Genomic DNA, 18,690 nt, shown 5'->3' on the forward strand with positions numbered 1-18,690 from the left:
TCGGAATCTAAAACTGGACGCACATGAGAGGTTCAAATCATAGAAAGTGAGAGTGTCAGTCCTCTTGTACTTAAGTCGGCATTGTGCATTTTGAATTTAATTCCGACGCAATATCTGTGCTTCATCCGCAACAAGATTGTCCAAGGGATACAGTAAACCTGAAGTGAAGCTTCGGAATCTAAAACTGGACTCACAGGAGAGGTTCATATCATAGAAAGGTAGAGTGTCAGTCCTCTTGTACTTAAGTCGGCATTTGTGCCTTTTGTATTAAATTCGGAAGCAGTTTCTGTGTTTCATCGTCAATAAGAAGGTCAAAGGGATACAGTAAACCTGATGTGAAGCATCGGAATCGAAAACTGGACTCACAGGAGAGGTTCATATCATAGAAAATTAAGGTGTCAATCCTCTTGTACTTAAGTCGGCATTGTGCCTTTTGTATTAATTTCGGATGCAATTTCTGTGTTTCATCGTCCATAAGAAGGTCCAAGAGATACAGTAAACCTGAAGTGAAGCATCGCAATCTAAAACTGGACTCACAGGAGAGGTTCAAATCATAGAAAGTTAGAGTGTCAGTCCTCACTTACTTAAGTCGGCATTGTGCATTTTGAATTTAATTCCGACGCAATTTCTGTGCTTCATCCGCAATTAGAAGGTCCAAGGGATACAGTAAAATTGAAGTGAAGCATCGGAATGTAAAACTGGACTCACTGGAGAGGTTCAAATTATAGAAAGGTAAAGCGTCAGTCCTCTTGTACTTAAGTCGGCATTGTGCCTTTTGTATTAAATTCGGATGCAATTTCTGTGTTTCATCTTCAATAAGAAGGTCCAAGGGTTACAGTAAACCTGAAGCGAAGCATCGGAATCTAAAACTGGACTCATTGGAGAGGTTCAAATCATAGAAAGTTTCAGTGTCAGTCCTCTTGTTCTTAAGTCGACATTGTGCCTTTTGAATTTAATTCGATGCAATTTCTGTGTTTCATCGTCAATAAGAAGGTCCAAGGGATGCAGTAAACCTGAAGCGAAGCATCGGAATCTATAACTGGACTCACAGGAGAGGTTCAAATCATTGAAATTTAGAGTGTCAGTCCTCTTGTACTTAAATCGGCATTGTGCCTTTTGTATTAAATTCGGATTCAATTTCTGTGTTTCATCGTCAATAAGAACGGTCCAAGGGATACAGTAAACTTGAAGTGAAGCATCGGAATCTAAAACCGGTCTTACAGGATAGGTTCAAATCATAGATTGTAAGAAGTGTCAGTCCGCTTGTACTTAAGTCGGCATTGTGCCTTTTGTATTTAATTCGGATGCAATTTCTGTGTTTAATCGTCAATATGAAGGTCCAAGGGATACAGTAAACCTGAAGTGAAGCATCGGAATCTAAAACTGGATTCACAGGAGAGATTCAAATCGTAGAAAGTTAGAGTGTCAGTCCTCTTGTACTTCAGTCGGCATTGTGCATTTTGAATTTAATTCCGATGCAATTTCTGTGTTTCATCGTCAATAAGAAGGTCCAAGGTAAACAGTAGACCTGAAGCGAAGCATTGGAATCCAAAACTGGACTCACAGGACACGTTCAAATCATAGAAAGTTAGAGTGTCAGTCCTCTTGTACTTCAGTCGGCATTGTGCCTTTTGAATTTAATTCCGAAGCAATTTCTGTGTTTCATCGTCAATAAGATGGTCCAAGGTATACAGTAGACCTGATGTGAAGCATCGGAATCCAAAACTGGACTCACAGGACACGTTCAAATTATAGAAAGTTAGAGTGTCAGTCCTCTTGTACTTAAGTCGGCATTGTGCCTTTTGAATTTAATTCCTATGCAATTTCTGTGTTTCTTCGTCAGTGAGAAGGTCCAAGGGATAAAGTAAATCAGAAGTGAAGCATCGGAATCTAAAACTGGACTCACAGGGGAGGTTCTAATCATAGAAAATTAGAGTGTCAGTCCTCTTGTACTTAAGTCAGCATTGTGCCTTTTGTATTAAGTTCGGATGCAATTTCCGTGTTTCATCGTCAATAAGAAGGTCCAAGGGATACAGTAAACCTCCAGTGAAGCATCGGAATCTAAAACTGGACTCACAGGAGAGGTTCAAATCATTGAAAGTTAGAGTGTCAGTCCTCTTGCACTTAAATCGAAATTGTGCCTTTTGTATTAAATTCGGATGCAATTTCTGTGTTTCATCGTCAATAAGAAGGTGCAAGGGATACAGTAAACCTGAAACGAAGCATCGGAATCTAAAACTGGACTCACAGGAGAGGTCCAAATCATTCAAAGTTAGAGTGTCAGTCGTCGTGCACTTAAATCGGCATTGTGCCTTTTGTATTAAATTCGGATGCAATTTACGTGTTTCATCGTCAATAGGAAGGTCCAAGGGATACAGTAAATTGAAGTGAAGCATCGGAACCTAAAACCGGTCTCACATTAGAGGTTCAAACCATAGATTGTTAGAAGTGTCAGTCCGCTAGTACTTAAGTCGGCATTGTGCCTTTTGTATTTAATTCGGATGCAATTTCTGTGTTTAATCGTCAATATGAAGGTCCAAGGGATACGGTAAACCTGAGGTGAAGCATCGGAATCTAAAACTGGATTCACAGGAGAGGTTAAAATCATAGAAAGTTAGTGTGTCAGTCCTCTTCTATTTAAGTCGGCATTGCGCCTTTTGAATTAAATTCGGATGCAATTTCTGTGTTTCATCGTCAATAAGAAGGTCCAAGGGATACAGTAAACCTGAAGTGAAGCATCGGAATCTAAAACTGGATTCACAGGAGAGGTTAAAATCATAGAAAGTTAGTGTGTCAGTCCTCTTGTATTTAAGTCGGCATTGTGCCTTTTGAATTTAATTCCGATGTAATTTCTGTGTTTCATCGTCAATAAAAAGGTCCAAGGTATACAGTAAACCTCAAGTAAAGCATCGGAATCCAAAACCGGACTCACAAAACACGTTCAAATCATAGAAAGTTAGAGTGTCAGTCCTCTTGTACTTAAGACGGCACTGTGCCCTTTGTATTTAATTCCGATGCAATATCTGTATTTCATCGTCAATAAGGAGGTCCCAGGTATACAGTAAACCTGGAGTGACGCGTCGGAATCTAAAACTGGACTATCAGGAGAGGTTCAAATCATAGAAATTTAGAGTGCCAGTCCTCTTGTACTTAAGTCGGCATTGTGCCTTTTGTATTACATTCGGATGCAATATCTGTGTTTCATCGTCAATAAGAAGGTCCAAGGGATACAGTAAACCTGAAGTGAAACATCGGTATCTAAAACTGGACTCACAGGAGAGGTTCAAATCATAGAAAGTTAGTGTGTCAGTCCTCTTGTATTTAAGTCGGCATTGCGCCTTTTGTATTAAATTCGGATGCAATTTCTGTGTTTCATCGTCAATAAGATGGTCCAAGGGATACAGTAAACCTGAAGTGAAGCATCGGAATCTAAAACTGGACTCACAGGAGAGGTTCAAATCATAGAAAGTTAGACTGTCAGTCCTCTTGTACTTAAGTCGGCATTGTGCATTTTGATTTTTATTCCGATTCAATTTTTGTGTTTCATCGACAATAAGAGGATCCAAGGGATACAGTAAACCTGAAGTGAAGTATTGGAATCTAAAACTGCACGCAAAAGAGAGGTTCAAATCATAGAAAGTCAGAGTGTCAGTCCTCTTGTACTTAAGTCGGCATTGTGCATTTTGAATTTAATTCCGACGCAATTTCTGTGCTTCATCGTCAATAAGAAGGTCCAAGGTATATAGTAAACCTGAAGTGAAGCATCGGAATCTAAAACTGGACTCCCAGGAGAGTTTCAAATCATAGAAAGTTAGAGTGTCAGTCCTCTTGTACTTAAGTAAGCATTGTGCCTTTTGTATGAAATTCGGATGCAATTTCTGTGTTTGTTTGTCAATACGAGGGTCCAAGGGATACAGTAAACCTGAAGTGATTCATCGGAATCTAAGACTGGACTCACAGGAGAGGTTCAAATCATAGAAAGGTAGAGTGTCAGTCCTCTTGTACTTAAGTCAGCATTGTGCATTTTGTATTAAATTCGGATGCAGTTTCTGTGTTTCATCGTCAATAAGAAGGTCAAAGGGATAGAGTAAACCTGAAGTGAAGCATCGGAATCTAAACTGGTCTCACAGGAGAGGTTCATATCATAGAAAGTTAAGGTGTCAGTCCTCTTGTACTTAAGTCGGCATTGTGCCTTCTGTATTACCTTCGGATGCAATTTCTGTGTTTCATCGTCCATAAGAAGGTCCAAGAGATACAGTAAACCTGAAGTGAAGCATCGGAATCTAAAACTGGACACACAGGAGAGGTTCACATCATAGAAAGTTAGAGTGTCAATCCTCTTGTACTTAAGTCGGCATTGCGCCTTTTGAATTTAATTCCGATGCAATTTCTGTGTTTCATCGTCAATAAGATGGTCCAAGGGATACAGTAAATCTGAAGTGAAGCATCGGAATCTAAAACTGGACTCACAGGAGAGGTTCAAATCATTGATAGTTAGAGTGTCAGTCCTCTTGTACTTAAGTCGGCATTGTGACTTTTGTATTAAATTCCGATGTAATTACTGTGTTTCATCGTCAATAAGAAGGTCCAAGGGTTACAGTAAACCTGAAGCGAAGCATCGGAATCTAAAACTGGACTCACAGGAGAGGTTCAAATCATAGAACGTTAGAGTGTCAGTCCTCTTGTACTTAAGTCTTCATTGTGCCTTTTGATTTTAATTCCAATTCAGTTTCTGTGTTTCATCGTCAATAAGACGGTCAAAGGGATACAGTAAACCTGAAGAGAAGTATCGGAATCTAAAACTGGACTCAAAAGAGAGGTTCAAATCATAGAAAGTTAGAGTGTCAGTCCTCTTGTACTTAAGTTGGCATTGTGATTTTGAATTAAGTTCGGATGCAATTACTGTGTTTCATCGTCAATAAGAAGGTCCAAGGGATACAGTAAAACTGAAGTGAACCATCGGAATCAAAAACTAGACTCACAGGAGAGGTTCAAATCATACAAAGGTAGAGTGTCAGTCCTCTTGTACTTAAGTCGGCATTGTGCATTTTGTATTAAATTCGGATGCAATTTCTGAGTTTCATCTTCAATAAGAAGGTCCAAGGGATACAGTAAACCTGAAGCGAAGCATCGGAATCTAAAACTGGACTCACAGGAGAGGTTCAAATAATAGAAAGTTTGAGTGTCAGTCCTCTTGTTCTTAAGTCGGCATTGTGCCTTTTGAATTGAATTCGATGCAATTTCTGTGTTTCATCGTCAATAAGAAGGTCCTAGGTATACAGTAAACCTGAAATGAAGCATCGGAATCTGAAACTGGACTCACAGGAGAGTTTCAAATCATAGAAAGTTAGAGTGTCAGTCCTCTTGTATTTAAGTCGTCATTGTGCCTTTTGTATTAAATTCGGATGCATTTTCTGTGTTTCATCGTCAATAAGAAGGTCCAAGGGATACAGTAAACCTGAAGTGAAGCATCGGAATCTAAAACTGGACTCACAGGATAGGTTCAAATCATAGAAAGTTTGAGTGTCAGTCCTCTTGTACTTAAGTCGGCATTGTGCCTTTTGAATTTAATTCCGATGCAATTTCTGAGCTACATCGTCATTAAGAAGGTCCAAGGTATAAGGTAAACCTAAAGTGAAGCATCGGAATCTAAAGCTGCACTCACAGGAGAGGTTCAAATCATAGAAAGTTAGAGTGTCAGTCCTCATGTACTTGAGTCGGCATTGTGCATTTTGAATTTAATTCCGACGCAATTTCTGTGCTTCATCCGCAATAAGAAGGTCAAAGGGATACAGTAAACCTGAAGTGAAGCATTGGACGCGAAAACTGGACTCACAGGAGAGGGTCAAATCATAGAAAGTTAAGGTGTCAGGCCTCTTGTACTTAAGTCGGCATTGAGCCTTTTGTATTAATTTCGGATGCAATTTCTGTGTTACATCGTCCATAAGAAGGTGCAAGAGATACAGTAGAACTGAAGTGAAGCATCGGTATCTAAAACTGGACTCACAGGAGAGGTTCAAATCATTTAAAGGTAGAGTGTCAGCCCTCTTGTACCTATGTCGGCATTGTGCATTTTGAATTTAATTCCGACGTAATTTCTGTGCTTCATCCGCAATAAGAAGGACCAAGGGATACAGTAAACCTGAAGTGAAGCATCGGAATCTAAAACTGGACTCACTGGAGAGGTTCAAATCATAGAAAGTTAGAGTGTCAGTCCTCTTGTACATAAGTCGGCATTGTGCACTTTGTATTAAATTCGGATGCAATTTCTGTGTTTCATCGTCAATAAGAAGGTCCAAGGGATACAGTAAACCTGAAGTGAAGCATCGGAATCTAAAACTGGACTCAGAGGAGAGGTTCAGATCTTAGAAAGTTAGAGTGTCAGTCCTCTTGTACTTGAGTCGGCATTGTGATTTTGAATTATGTTCGGATGCAATTACTGTGTTTCATCGCAAAAGGAAGGTCCAAGCGATACAGTAAAACTGAAGTGAACAATCGGAATCTATAACTACACTCACAGGAGAGGTTCAAATCATACAAAGATAGTGTGTCAGTCCTCTTGTATTTAAGTCGGCATTGTGCCTTTTGTATTAGATTCGGATGCAATTTCTGTGTTTCATCGTCAATAAGAAGGTCCAAGGGATACAGTAAACATGAAGTGAAGCATCGGAATCTAAAACTGGACTCACAGGAGAGGTTCAGATCGTAGAAAGTTAGAGTGTCAGTCCTCTTGTACTTAAGTCGGCATTGTGATTTTGAATTAAGTTCGGATGCAATTACTGTGTTTCATCGTCAATAAGTAGGTCCAAGGCATACAGTAAAACTGAGGTGAACCATCGGAATCTAAAACTAGACTCACAGGAGAGGTTCAAATCATACAGAGGTAGAGTGTCAGTCCTCTTGTACATAAGTCGGCATTGTGCATTTTGAATTTAATTCCGACGCAATTTCTGTGCTTCATCCGCAATAAGAAGGCCCAAGGAATACAGTAAACCTGAAGTGAAGCATCGGAATCTAAAACTGGACTCACTGGAGAGGTTCAAATCATAGAAAGGTAGAGCGTCAGTCCTCTTGTACTCAAGTCGGCATTGTGCCTTTTGTATTTAAGTCGGATGCAGTTTCTGTGTTTCATCGTTAATAACAAGGTCAAAGGGATACAGTAAACCTGAAGTGAGGCATCGGAATCTAAAACTGGGCTCACAGGAGAGGTTCAAATCATAGAAAATTTGAGTGTTAGTCCTCTCGTACTTAAGTCGGCATTGTGCATTTTGTATTAAATTCGGATGCAATTTCTGTGTTTCATTGTCAATAAGAAGGTCCAAGGGATACAGTAAACCTGAAGTGAAGCATCGGAATCGAAAACTGGACTCACAGGAGAGGTTCAAATCATAGAAAGTTAAGGTGTCAGTCCTCTTGTACTTAAGTCGGCATTGTGATTTTGAATTAAATTCGGATGCAATTACTGTATTTCATCGTCAATAAGAAGGGCCAAGGGATACAGTAAAACTGAAGTGAACCATCGGAATCTAAAACTAGACTCACAGGAGAGGTTCAAATCATACATAGGTAGAGTGTCAGTCCTCATATACTTAAGTCGGCATTGTGCCTTTTGTATTAAATTCGGATGTAATTTCTGTGTTTCAACTTCAATAAGAAGGTCCAAGGGATACAGTAAACCTGAAGCGAAGCATTGGAATCAAAAACTGGACTCATTGGAGAGGTTCAAATCATAGAAAGTTTGAGTGTCAGTCCTCTTGTTCTTAAGTCGGCATTGTGCCTTTTGAATTTAAATCGATGCAATTTCTGTGTTTCATCGTCAATAAGAAGGTCCAAGGGATACAGTAAACGTGAAGTGAAGCATCGGAATCTAAAACTGGACTCACAGGAGTGTTTCAAATCATAGAAAATTAGAGTGTCTGTCCTCTTGTATTTAAGTCAGCATTGTACTTTTGTATTAAATTCGGATGCAATTTCTGTGTTTCATCGTCAATAAGATGGACATAGGGATACAGTAAACCTGAAGTGAAGCATTGGAATCTAAAACTGGACTCACAGGATAGGTTCAAATCATAGAAAATTAGAGTGTCAGTCCTCTTGTACTTAAGTCGGCATTGTGCCTTTTGAATTTAATTGCGATGCAGTTTCTGTGCTACATCGTCAATAAGAAGGTCCAAGGTATACAGTAAACCTAAAGTGAAGCATCGGAATCTAAATCTGGACTCACAGGAGAGGTTCATATCTTAGAAAGTTAGTGTGTCAGTCCTCTTGTTCTTAAGTCGGCATTGTGCCTTTTGAATTTAATTTCGACGCAATTTCTGTGCTTCAATCGCAATAAGAAGGCCCAAGGGATACAGTAAACCTGAAGTGAAGCATCGGAATCTAAAACTGGACTCACTGGAGAGGTTCAAATCATAGAAAGGTAGAGTGTCAGTCCTCTTGTACTTAAGTCGGCATTGTGCCTTTTGTATTAAATTCGGATGCAGTTTCTGTGTTTCATCGTCTATAAGAAGGTCAAAGGGATACAGTAAACCTGAAGTGAAGCATCGGAATCGAAAACTGGACTCACAGGAGAGGTTCAAATCATAGAAGGTTAAGGTGTCAGTCCTCTTGTACTTAAGTCGGCATCGTGCCTTTTGTATTAAATTCCGATGCAATTTTTGTGTTTCATCGTCAATTAGAGGGTCCAAGGGATACAGTAAACCTGAAGTGAAGTATCGGAATCTAAAACTGGACTCAAAAGAGAGGTTCAATTCATAGAAAGTTAGTGTCAGTCCTCTTGTACTTATGTCGGCATTGTGATTTTGAATTAAGTTTGGATGCAATTACTGTGTTTCATCGCCAATAAGAAGGTCCAAGGGATACAGTAAACCTGAAGCGAAGCATCGGAATCTAAAACTGGACTCACAGGAGAGGTTCAAATCATAGAAAGTTTGAGTGTCAGCCCTCTTGTTCTTAAGTCGGCATTGTGCCTTTAGAATTTAATTCGATGCAATTTCTGTGTTTCATCGTCAATAAGAAGGTCCAAGGTATACAGTAAACCTGAAGCGAAGCATCGGAATCTAAAACTGGCCTCACAGGAGAATTTCAAATCATAGAAAGATACAGTGTCAGTCCTCTTGTATTTAAGTCGGCATTGTGATTTTTGTATTAAATTCGGATGCAATTTCTGTGTTTCATCGTCAATAAGAAGGGCAAAGGGATACAGTAAACCTGAAGTGAAGCATCGGAATCGAAAACTGGGGTCACAGGAGAGGTTCAAATCATAGAAAGTTAAGGTGTCCGTCCTCTTGTACTTAAGTCGGCATTGTGCCTTTTGTATCAATTTCGGATGCAATTTCTGTATTTCATCGTCCATAAGAAGGTCCAAGAGATACAGTAAACCTGAAGTGAGGCATCGGAATCTAAAACTGGACTCACTGGAGAGGTTCAAATCATAGAAAGTTAAAGTGTCAGTCCTCTTGTACTTAAGTCGGCATTGTGCATTTTGAATTTACTTCCGACGCAATTTCTGTGCTCCATCCGCAATAAGAAAGTCCAATGGATACAGTATACCTGAAGTGAAGCATCGGAATCTAAAACTAGACTCACTGGAGAGGTTCAAATCATAGAAAGGTAGAGTGTCAGTCCTCTTGTACTTAAGTAGGTATTGTGCCTCTTGTATTAAATTCGGATGCATTTTCTGTGTTTCATCGTCAATAAGAAGGTCCAAGGGATACAGTAAACCTGAAGTGAAGCATTGGAATCTAAAACTAGACTCACAGGATAGGTTCAAATCATAGAAAGTTAGAGTGTCAGTCCTCTTGTACTTAAGTCGGCATTGTGCCTTTTGAATTTAATTCCGATGCAATTTCTGTGCTACATCGTCAATAAGAATGTCCAAGGTATACAGTAAACCTAAAGTGAAGCATCGGAATCTAAAACTGGACTCACAGGAGTAGTTCATATCATAGAAAGTTAGTGTGTCAGTCCTCTTGTACTTAAGTCGGCATTGTGCATGTTGAATTTAATTTCGACGCAATTTCTGTGCTTCATCCGCAATAAGAAGGCCCATGGGATACACTAACCTGAAGTGAAGCATCGGAATGTAAAACTGGACTCACTGGAGAGGTTCAAATCATAGAAAGGTAGAGTGTCAGTCGTCTTGTACTTAAGTCCGCATTGTTCCTTTTGTATTGAATTCGGATGTAATTTCTGTGTTTCATCGTCAATAAGAAGGTCCAAGGTATAGAGTAAACCTGAAGTGAAGCATCGGAATCTAAAACTGGACTCACAGGATAGGTTCAAATCATAGAAAGTTAGAGTGTCAGTCCTCTTGTATTTAAGTCGGCATTGTGCCTTTTGTATTAAATTCGGATGCAATTTCTGTTTTTCATCGTCAATAAGAAGGTCCAAGGTATACAGTAAACCGGAAGTGAAGCATCAGAATTTTAAAAGTGGACTCACAGGAGAGGTTCAAGTCATAGAAAGTTAGAGTCTCAGTCCTCTTGTACTTAAGTCAACATTGTGCCTTTTGAATTTAATTCCGATGCAAGTTCTGTGTTTAATCGTCTATAAAAAGGTCCAAGGGGTACAGTACACCTGAAGTGAAGCATCAGAATCTAAAACTGGACTCACAGGAGAGGTTCAAACCATAGAAAGAGTGTCAGTCCTCTTGTACTTAAGTCGGCAATGTGCCTTTTGTATTAAATTCGGATGCAATTGTCGGTGTTTCATCGTCAATAAGAAGGTCCAAGGGATACAGTAAACCTGAAGTGAACCATCGGAATCTAAAACTGGACTCACTGGAGAGGTTCGAATCATAGAAAGATAGAGTTTCAGTCCTCTTGTACATAAGTACGCATTGTTCCTTTTGTATTGAATTCGGATGTAATTTCTGTGTTTCATCGTCAATAAGAAGATCCAAGGGATACAGTAAACCTGAAACGAAGTATCGGAATCTAAAACTGGACTCATAGGAGAGGTTCATATCATAGAAAGTTAGAGTGTCAGTCCTCTTGTACTTAAGTCGGCATTGAGCATTTTGAATTTAATTAGATGCAATTTCTGTGTTTCATCGTCAATAAGAAGGTCCAAGGTATAGAGTAAACCTGAAGTGAAGCATCGGAATCTAAAACTGGGCTCACAGGAGAGGTTCAAATCATAGAAAATTAGAGTGTCAGTCCTCTCGTACTTAAGTCGGCATTGTGCATTTTGTATTAAATTCGGATGCAATTTCTGTGTTTCATTGTCAATAAGAAGGTCCAAGGGATACAGTAAACCTGAAGTGAAGCATCGGAATCGAAAACTGGACTCACAGGAGAGGTTCAAATCATAGAAAGTTAAGGTGTCAGTCCTCTTGTACTTAAGTCGGCATTGTGATTTTGAAATAAGTTCGGATGCAATTACTGTATTTCATCGTCAATAAGAAGGTCCAAGGGATACAGTAAAACTGAAGTGAACCATCGGAATCTAAAACTAAACTCACAGGAGAGGTTCAAATCATACATAGGTAGAGTGTCAGTCCTCATATACTTAAGTCGGCATTGTGCCTTTTGTATTAAATTCGGATGTAATTTCTGTGTTTCAACTTCAATAAGAAGGTCCAAGGGATACAGTAAACCTGAAGCGGAGCATTGGAATCAAAAACTGGACTCATTGGAGAGGTTCAAATCATAGAAAGTTTGAGTGTCAGTCCTCTTGTTCTTAAGTCGGCATTGTGCCTTTTGAATTTAAATCGATGCAATTTCTGTGTTTCATCGTCAATAAGAAGGTCCAAGGGATACAGTAAACCTGAAGTGAAGCATCGGAATCTAAAACTGGACACACAGGAGTGTTTCAAATCATAGAAAGTCAGAGTGTCAGTCCTCTTGTATTTAAGTCAGCATTGTACCTGTTGTATTAAATTCGGATGCAATTTCTGTGTTTCATCGTCAATAAGATGGACATAGGGATACAGTAAACCTGAAGTGAAGCATTGGAATCTAAAACTGGACTCACAGGATAGGTTCAAATGATAGAAAATTAGAGTGTCAGTCCTCTTGTACTTAAGTCGGCATTGTGCTTTTTGAATTTAATTGCGATGCAATTTCTGTGCTACATCGTCAATAAGAGGGTCCAAGGTATACAGTAAACCTAAAGTGAAGCATCGGAATCTAAAACTGGACTCACAGGAGAGGTTCTTATCATAGAAAGTTAGTGTGTCAGTCCTCTTGTACTTAAGTCGGCATTGTGCCTTTTGAATTTAATTTCGACGCAATTTCTGTGCTTCATCCGAAATAAGAAGGCCCAAGGGATACAGTAAACCTGAAGTGAAGCATCGGAATCTAAAACTGGACTCACTGGAGAGGTTCAAATCATAGAAAGGTAGAGTGTCAGTCCTCTTGTACTTAAGTCGGCATTGTGCCTTTTGTATTAAATTCGGATGCAGTTTCTGTGTTTCATCGTCTATAAGAAGGTCAAAGGGATACAGTAAACCTGAAGTGAAGCATCGGAATCGAAAACTGGACTCACAGGAGATGTTCAAATCATAGAAAGTTAAGGTGTCAGTCCTCTTGTACTTAAGTCGGCATCGTGCCTTTTGTATTAAATTCCGATGCAATTTTTGTGTTTCATCGTCAATTAGAGGGTCCAAGGGATACAGTAAACCTGAAGTGAAGTATCGGAGTCTAAAACTGGACTCAAAAGAGAGGTTCAATTCATAGAAAGTTAGTGTCAGTCCTCTTGTACTTATGTCGGCTTTGTGATTTTGAATTAAGTTTGGATGCAATAACTGTGTTTCATCGCCAATAAGAAGGTCCAAGGGATACAGTAAACCTGAAGCGAAGCATCGGAATCTAAAACTGGACTCACAGGAGAGGTTCAAATCATAGAAAGTTTGAGTGTCAGCCCTCTTGTTCTTAAGTCGGCATTGTGCCTTTTGAATTTAATTCGATGCAATTTCTGTGTTTCATCGTCAATAAGAAGGTCCAAGGTATACAGTAAACCTGAAGCGAAGCATCGGAATCTAAAACTGGCCTCACAGGAGTGTTTCAAATCATAGAAAGATACAGTGTCAGTCCTCTTGTATTTAAGTCGGCATTGTGATTTTTGTATTAAATTCGGATGCAATTTCTGTGTTTCATCGTCAATAAGAAGGGCAAAGGGATACAGTAAACCTGAAGTGAAGCATCGGAATCGAAAACTGGGGTCACAGAAGAGGTTCAAATCACAGAAAGTTAAGGTGTCAGTCCTCTTGTACTTAAGTCGGCATTGTGCCTTTTGTATCAATTTCGGATGCAATTTCTGTATTTCATCGTCCATAAGAAGGTCCAAGAGATACAGTAAACCTGAAGTGAGGCATCGGAATCTAAAGCTGGACTCACAGGAGAGGTTCAAATCATAGAAAGTTAAAGTGTCAGTCCTCTTGTACTTAAGTCGGCATTGTGCATTTTGAATTTACTTCCGACGCAATTTCTGTGCTCCATCCGCAATAAGAAAGTACAAGGGATACAGTATACCTGAAGTGAAGCATCGGAATCTAAAACTAGACTCACTGGAGAGGTTCAAATCATAGAAAGGTAGAGTGTCAGTCCTCTTGTACTTAAGTAGGCATTGTGCCTCTTGTATTAAATTCGGATGCATTTTCTGTGTTTCATCGTCAATAAGAAGGTCCAAGGGATACAGTAAACCTGAAGTGAAGCATTGGAATCTAAAACTAGACTCACAGGATAGGTTCAAATCATAGAAAGTTAGAGTGTCAGTCCTCTTGTACTTAAGTCGGCATTGTGCCTTTTGAATTTAATTCCGATGCAATTTCTGTGCTACATCGTCAATAAGAAGGTCCAAGGTATACAGTAAACCTAAAGTGAAGCATCGGAATCTAAAACTGGACTCACAGGAGTGGTTCATATCATAGAAAGTTAGTGTGTCAGTCCTCTTGTACTTAAGTCGGCATTGTGCATGTTGAATTTAATTTCGACGCAATTTCTGTGCTTCATCCGCAATAAGAAGGCCCAAGGGATACAGTAAACCTGAAGTGAAGCATCGGAATGTAAAACTGGACTCACTGGAGAGGTTCAAAACATAGAAAGGTAGAGTGTCAGTCCTCTTGTACTTAAGTCCGCATTGTTCCTTTTGTATTGAATTCGGATGTAATTTCTGTGTTTCATCGTCAATAAGAAGGTCCAAGGTATAGAGTAAACATGAAGTGAAGCATCGGAATCTAAAACTGGACTCACAGGAGAGGTTCAAATCATAGAAAGTTAGAGTGTTAGTCCTCTTGTATTTAAGTCGGCATTGTGCCTTTTGTATTAAATTCGGATGCAATTTCTGTTTTTCATCGTCAATAAGAAGGTCCAAGGTATACAGTAAACCGGAAGTGAAGCATCGGAATTTTAAAAGTGGACTCACAGGAGAGGTTCAAGTCATAGAAAGTTAGAGTCTCAGTCCTCTTGTACTTAAGTCAACATTGTGCCTATTGAATTTAATTCCGATGCAAGTTCTGTGTTTCATCGTCAATAAAGAGGTCCAAGGGATACAGTACACCTGAAGTGAAGCATCAGAATCTAAAACTGGACTCACAGGAGAGGTTCAAACCATAGAAAGAGTGTCAGTCCTCTTGTACTTAAGTCGGCAATGTGCCTTTTGTATTAAATTCGGATGCAATTGTCGGTGTTTCATCGTCAATTAGAAGGTCCAAGGGATACAGTAAACCTGAAGTGAACCATCGGAATCTAAAACTGGACTCACTGGAGAGGTTCGAATCATAGAAAGATAGAGTTTCAGTCCTCTTGTACTTAAGTACGCATTGTTCCTTTTGTATTGAATTCGGATGTAATTTCTGTGTTTCATCGTCAATAAGAAGGTCCAAGGGATACAGTAAACCTGAAACGAAGTATCGGAATCTAAAACTGGACTCATAGGAGAGGTTCATCTCATAGAAAGTTAGAGTGTCAGTCCTCTTGTACTTAAGTCGGCATTGAGCATTTTGAATTTAATTAGATGCAATTTCTGTGTTTCATCGTCAATAAGAAGGTCCAAGGTATAGAGTAAACCTGAAGTGAAGCATCGGAATCGTAAACTGGACTCACAGGATAGGTTCAAATCATAGAATGTCAGAGTGTCAGTCCGCTTGTACTTAAGTCGGCATTGTGCCTTTTGAATTTAATTCCGATGCAATTTCTGTGCTACATCGTCAATAAGAAGGTCCAAGGTATACAGTAAACCTAAAGTGAAGCATCGGAATCTAAAACTGGACTCACAGGAGTGGTTCATATCATAGAAAGTTAGTGTGTCAGTCCTCTTGTACTTAAGTCGGCATTGTGCATGTAGAATTTAATTTCGACGCAATTTCTGTGCTTCATCCGCAATAAGAAGGCCCAAGGGATACAGTAAACCTGAAGTGAAGCATCGGAATGTAAAACTGGACCCACTAGAGAGGTTCAAATCATAGATAGGTAGAGTGTCAGTCCTCTTGTAGTTAAGTCCGCATTGTTCCTTTTGTATTGAATTCGGATGTAATTTCTGTGTTTCATCGTCAATAAGAAGGTCCAAGGTATAGAGTAAACCTGAAGTGAAGCATCGGAATCGAAAACTGGACTCACAGGAGAGGTTCAAATCATAGAAAGTTAGAGTGTCAGTCCTCTTGTATTTAAGTCGGCATTGTGCCTTTTGTATTAAATTCGGATGCAATTTCTGTTTTTCATCGTCAATAAGAAGGTCCAAGGTATACAGTAAACCGGAAGTGAAGCATCGGAATTTTAAAAGTGGACTCACAGGAGAGGTTCAAGTCATAGAAAGTTAGAGTCTCAGTCCTCTTGTACTTAAGTCAACATTGCGCCTTTTGAATTTAATTCCGATGCAAGTTCTGTGTTTCATCGTCAATAAGAAGGTCCAAGGGATACAGTAAATCTGAAGTGAAGTATCAGAATCTAAAACTGGACTCACAGGAGTGGTTCAAATCATAGAAAGTTAGGGTATCAGTACTGTTGTACTTAAGTCGGCATTGTGCCTTTTGTATTAAATTCGGATGCAATTACTGTGTTTCATCGTCAATAGGAAGGTCCAAGGGATACAGTAAACCTGAAGTGAAGCATCGGAATCTAAAACTGGACTCACAGGAGAGGTTCAGATCATAGAATGTTAGAGTGTCAGTCCTCTTGTACTTAAGTCGGCATTGTGGTTTTGAATTAAGTTCGGATGCAATTACTGTGTTTCATCGTCAATAAGAAGGTCCAAGGGGTACATTAAACCTGAAGTGAACCATCGGAATCTAAAACTGGACTCACAGGAGAGGTTCAAATCATAGAAAGATAGAGTTTCAGTCCTCTTGTACTTAAGTCCGAATTGTTCCTTTTGTATTGAATTCGGATGTAATTTGTGTGTTTCATCGTCAATAAGATGGTGCAAGGGATACAGTAAACCTGAAGCAAAGCATCGGAATCTAAAACTGGACTCACAGGAGAGGTTCAAATCATAGAAAGTTAGAGTGTCGGTCCTGTTGTACTTAAGTCGGCATTGTGCCTTTTGAATTTTATTCCGATGCAATTTCTGTGCTTCATCGTCAATAAGAAGGTCCAAGGGATACAGTAAACCTGAAATGAAGCATCGGAATCTAAAACTGGACTCACAGGAGAGGTTCAGATCAAAGAAAGTTAGAGTGTCAGTCCTCTTGTACTTAAGTCGGCATTGTGCCTTTTGAATGTAATTCCGATGCTATTTCTGTGCTACATCGTCAATAAGAAGGTCCAAGGTATACAGTAAACCTAAAGTGAAGCATCGGAATCTAAAACTGGACTCACAGGAGTGGTTCAAATCATAGAAAGTTGGAGTGTCAGTCCTCTTGTACTTAAGTCGGCATTGTGCCTTTTGTATTAAATTCGGATGCAATTTCTGTGTTTCATCGTCAATAGGAAGGTCCAAGGGAAACAGTAAACCTGAAGTGAAGCATCGGAATCTAAAACTGGACTCACAGAAGAGGTTCAGATCATAGAATGTTAGAGTGTCAGTCCTCTTGTACTTAAGTGGGCATTGTGATTTTGAATTAAGTTCGGGTGCAATTACTGTGTTTCATCGTCAATAAGAAGGTCGAAGGGATACAGTAAACCTGAAGTGAACCATCGGAATCTAAAACTGGACTCACAGGAGAGGTTCAAATCATAGAAAGATAGAGTTTCAGTCCTCTTGTACTTAAGTCCGCGTTGTTCCTTTTGTATTGAATTGGGATGTAATTTCTGTGTTTCATCGTCAATAAGAAGGTCCAAGGGATACAGTAAACCTGAAGCAAAGCATCGTAATCTAAAACTGGACTCACAGGAGAGGTTCAAATCATAGAAAGTTAGAGTGTCGGTCCTCTTGTACTTAAGTCGGCATTGGCCCTTTTGAATTTAATTAGATGCAATTTCTGTGTTTCATCGTCAATAAGAAGGTCCAAGGGATACAGTAAACCTGAAGTGAAGTATCGGAATCTAAAACTGGACTCAAAAGACAGGTTCAAATCATAGAAACTTAGAGTGTCAGTCCTCTTGTACTTAAGTCGGCATTGTGATTTTGAAATAAGTTCGGATGCAATTACTGTGTTTCATCGTCAATAAGAAGGTCCAAGGGATACAGCAAAACTGAAGTAACCAACGGAATCTAAATCTGGACTCACAGGAGAGGTTCAAATCAAACAAAGGTAGAGTGTCACTCCTCCTGTACTTAAGTCGGCATTGTGCCTTTTGTATTAAATTCGGATGCAATTTCTGTGTTTCATCTTCAATAAGACGATCCAAGGGAAACAGTAAACCTGAAGCGAAGCATCGGAATCTAAAACTGGACTCACAGGAGAGGTTCAAATCATTGAAAGTTAGTGTCAGTCCTCTTGTTCTTAAGTCGGCATTGTGCCTTTTGAATTTAATTCGATGCAATTTCTGTGTTTCATCGTCAATAAGATGGTCCAAGGTGTACAGTAAACCTGAAGTGAAGCATCGGAAACTAAAACTGGACTCACAGGAGAGTTTCAAATCATAGAAAATTAGAGAGTCAGTCCTCTTGTATTTAAGTCGGCATTGTGCCTTTTGTATTAAATTCGGATGCAATTTCTGTGTTTCATCGTCAATAAGATGGTCCAATGGATACAATAAACCTGAAGTGAAGCATCGGAATCTAATACTGGAATCACAGGAGAGGTTCAAATCATAGAAAGTTAGAGTGTCAGTCCTCTTGTACTTAAGTTGGCACTGTACCTTTTGAATTTAATTCGGATGCAATTTCTGTGTTTCATCGTCAATAAGATGGTCCAAGGTATACAGTAAACCTGAAGTGAAGCATCGGAATCTAAAACTGGACTCAGAGGAGAGGTTCAAATCATAGAATGTGAGAGTGTCAGTCCTCTTGTACTTAAGTCGGCATTGTGCATTTTGAATTTAATTCGGATGCTATTTCTGTGTTTCATCGTCAATAAGATGCTTTAAGGTATTCAGTATACCTGAAGTGAAGCAACGGAATCTAAAACTGGACTCACAGGAGTGGTTGAAACCATAGAAAGTTAGAAAGTAAGTCCTCTTGTACTTAAGTTGGCATTGTCCCTTCTGTAATATATTCGTATGCAATTTCTGTGTTTCATCGTCAATAAGAAAGTCCAAGGGATACAGTAAACCAGAAGTGAAGCATCGGAATCTAAAACTGGACTCACAGGAGAGGTTCGATTCATAGAAAGATTGAGTTTCAGTCCTCTTGTACTTAAGTACGCAT

This window comes from Schistocerca serialis, chromosome 9 (genome assembly GCF_023864345.2).
Source record: "Schistocerca serialis cubense isolate TAMUIC-IGC-003099 chromosome 9, iqSchSeri2.2, whole genome shotgun sequence".
NCBI lineage: Eukaryota > Metazoa > Arthropoda > Insecta > Orthoptera > Acrididae > Schistocerca > Schistocerca serialis.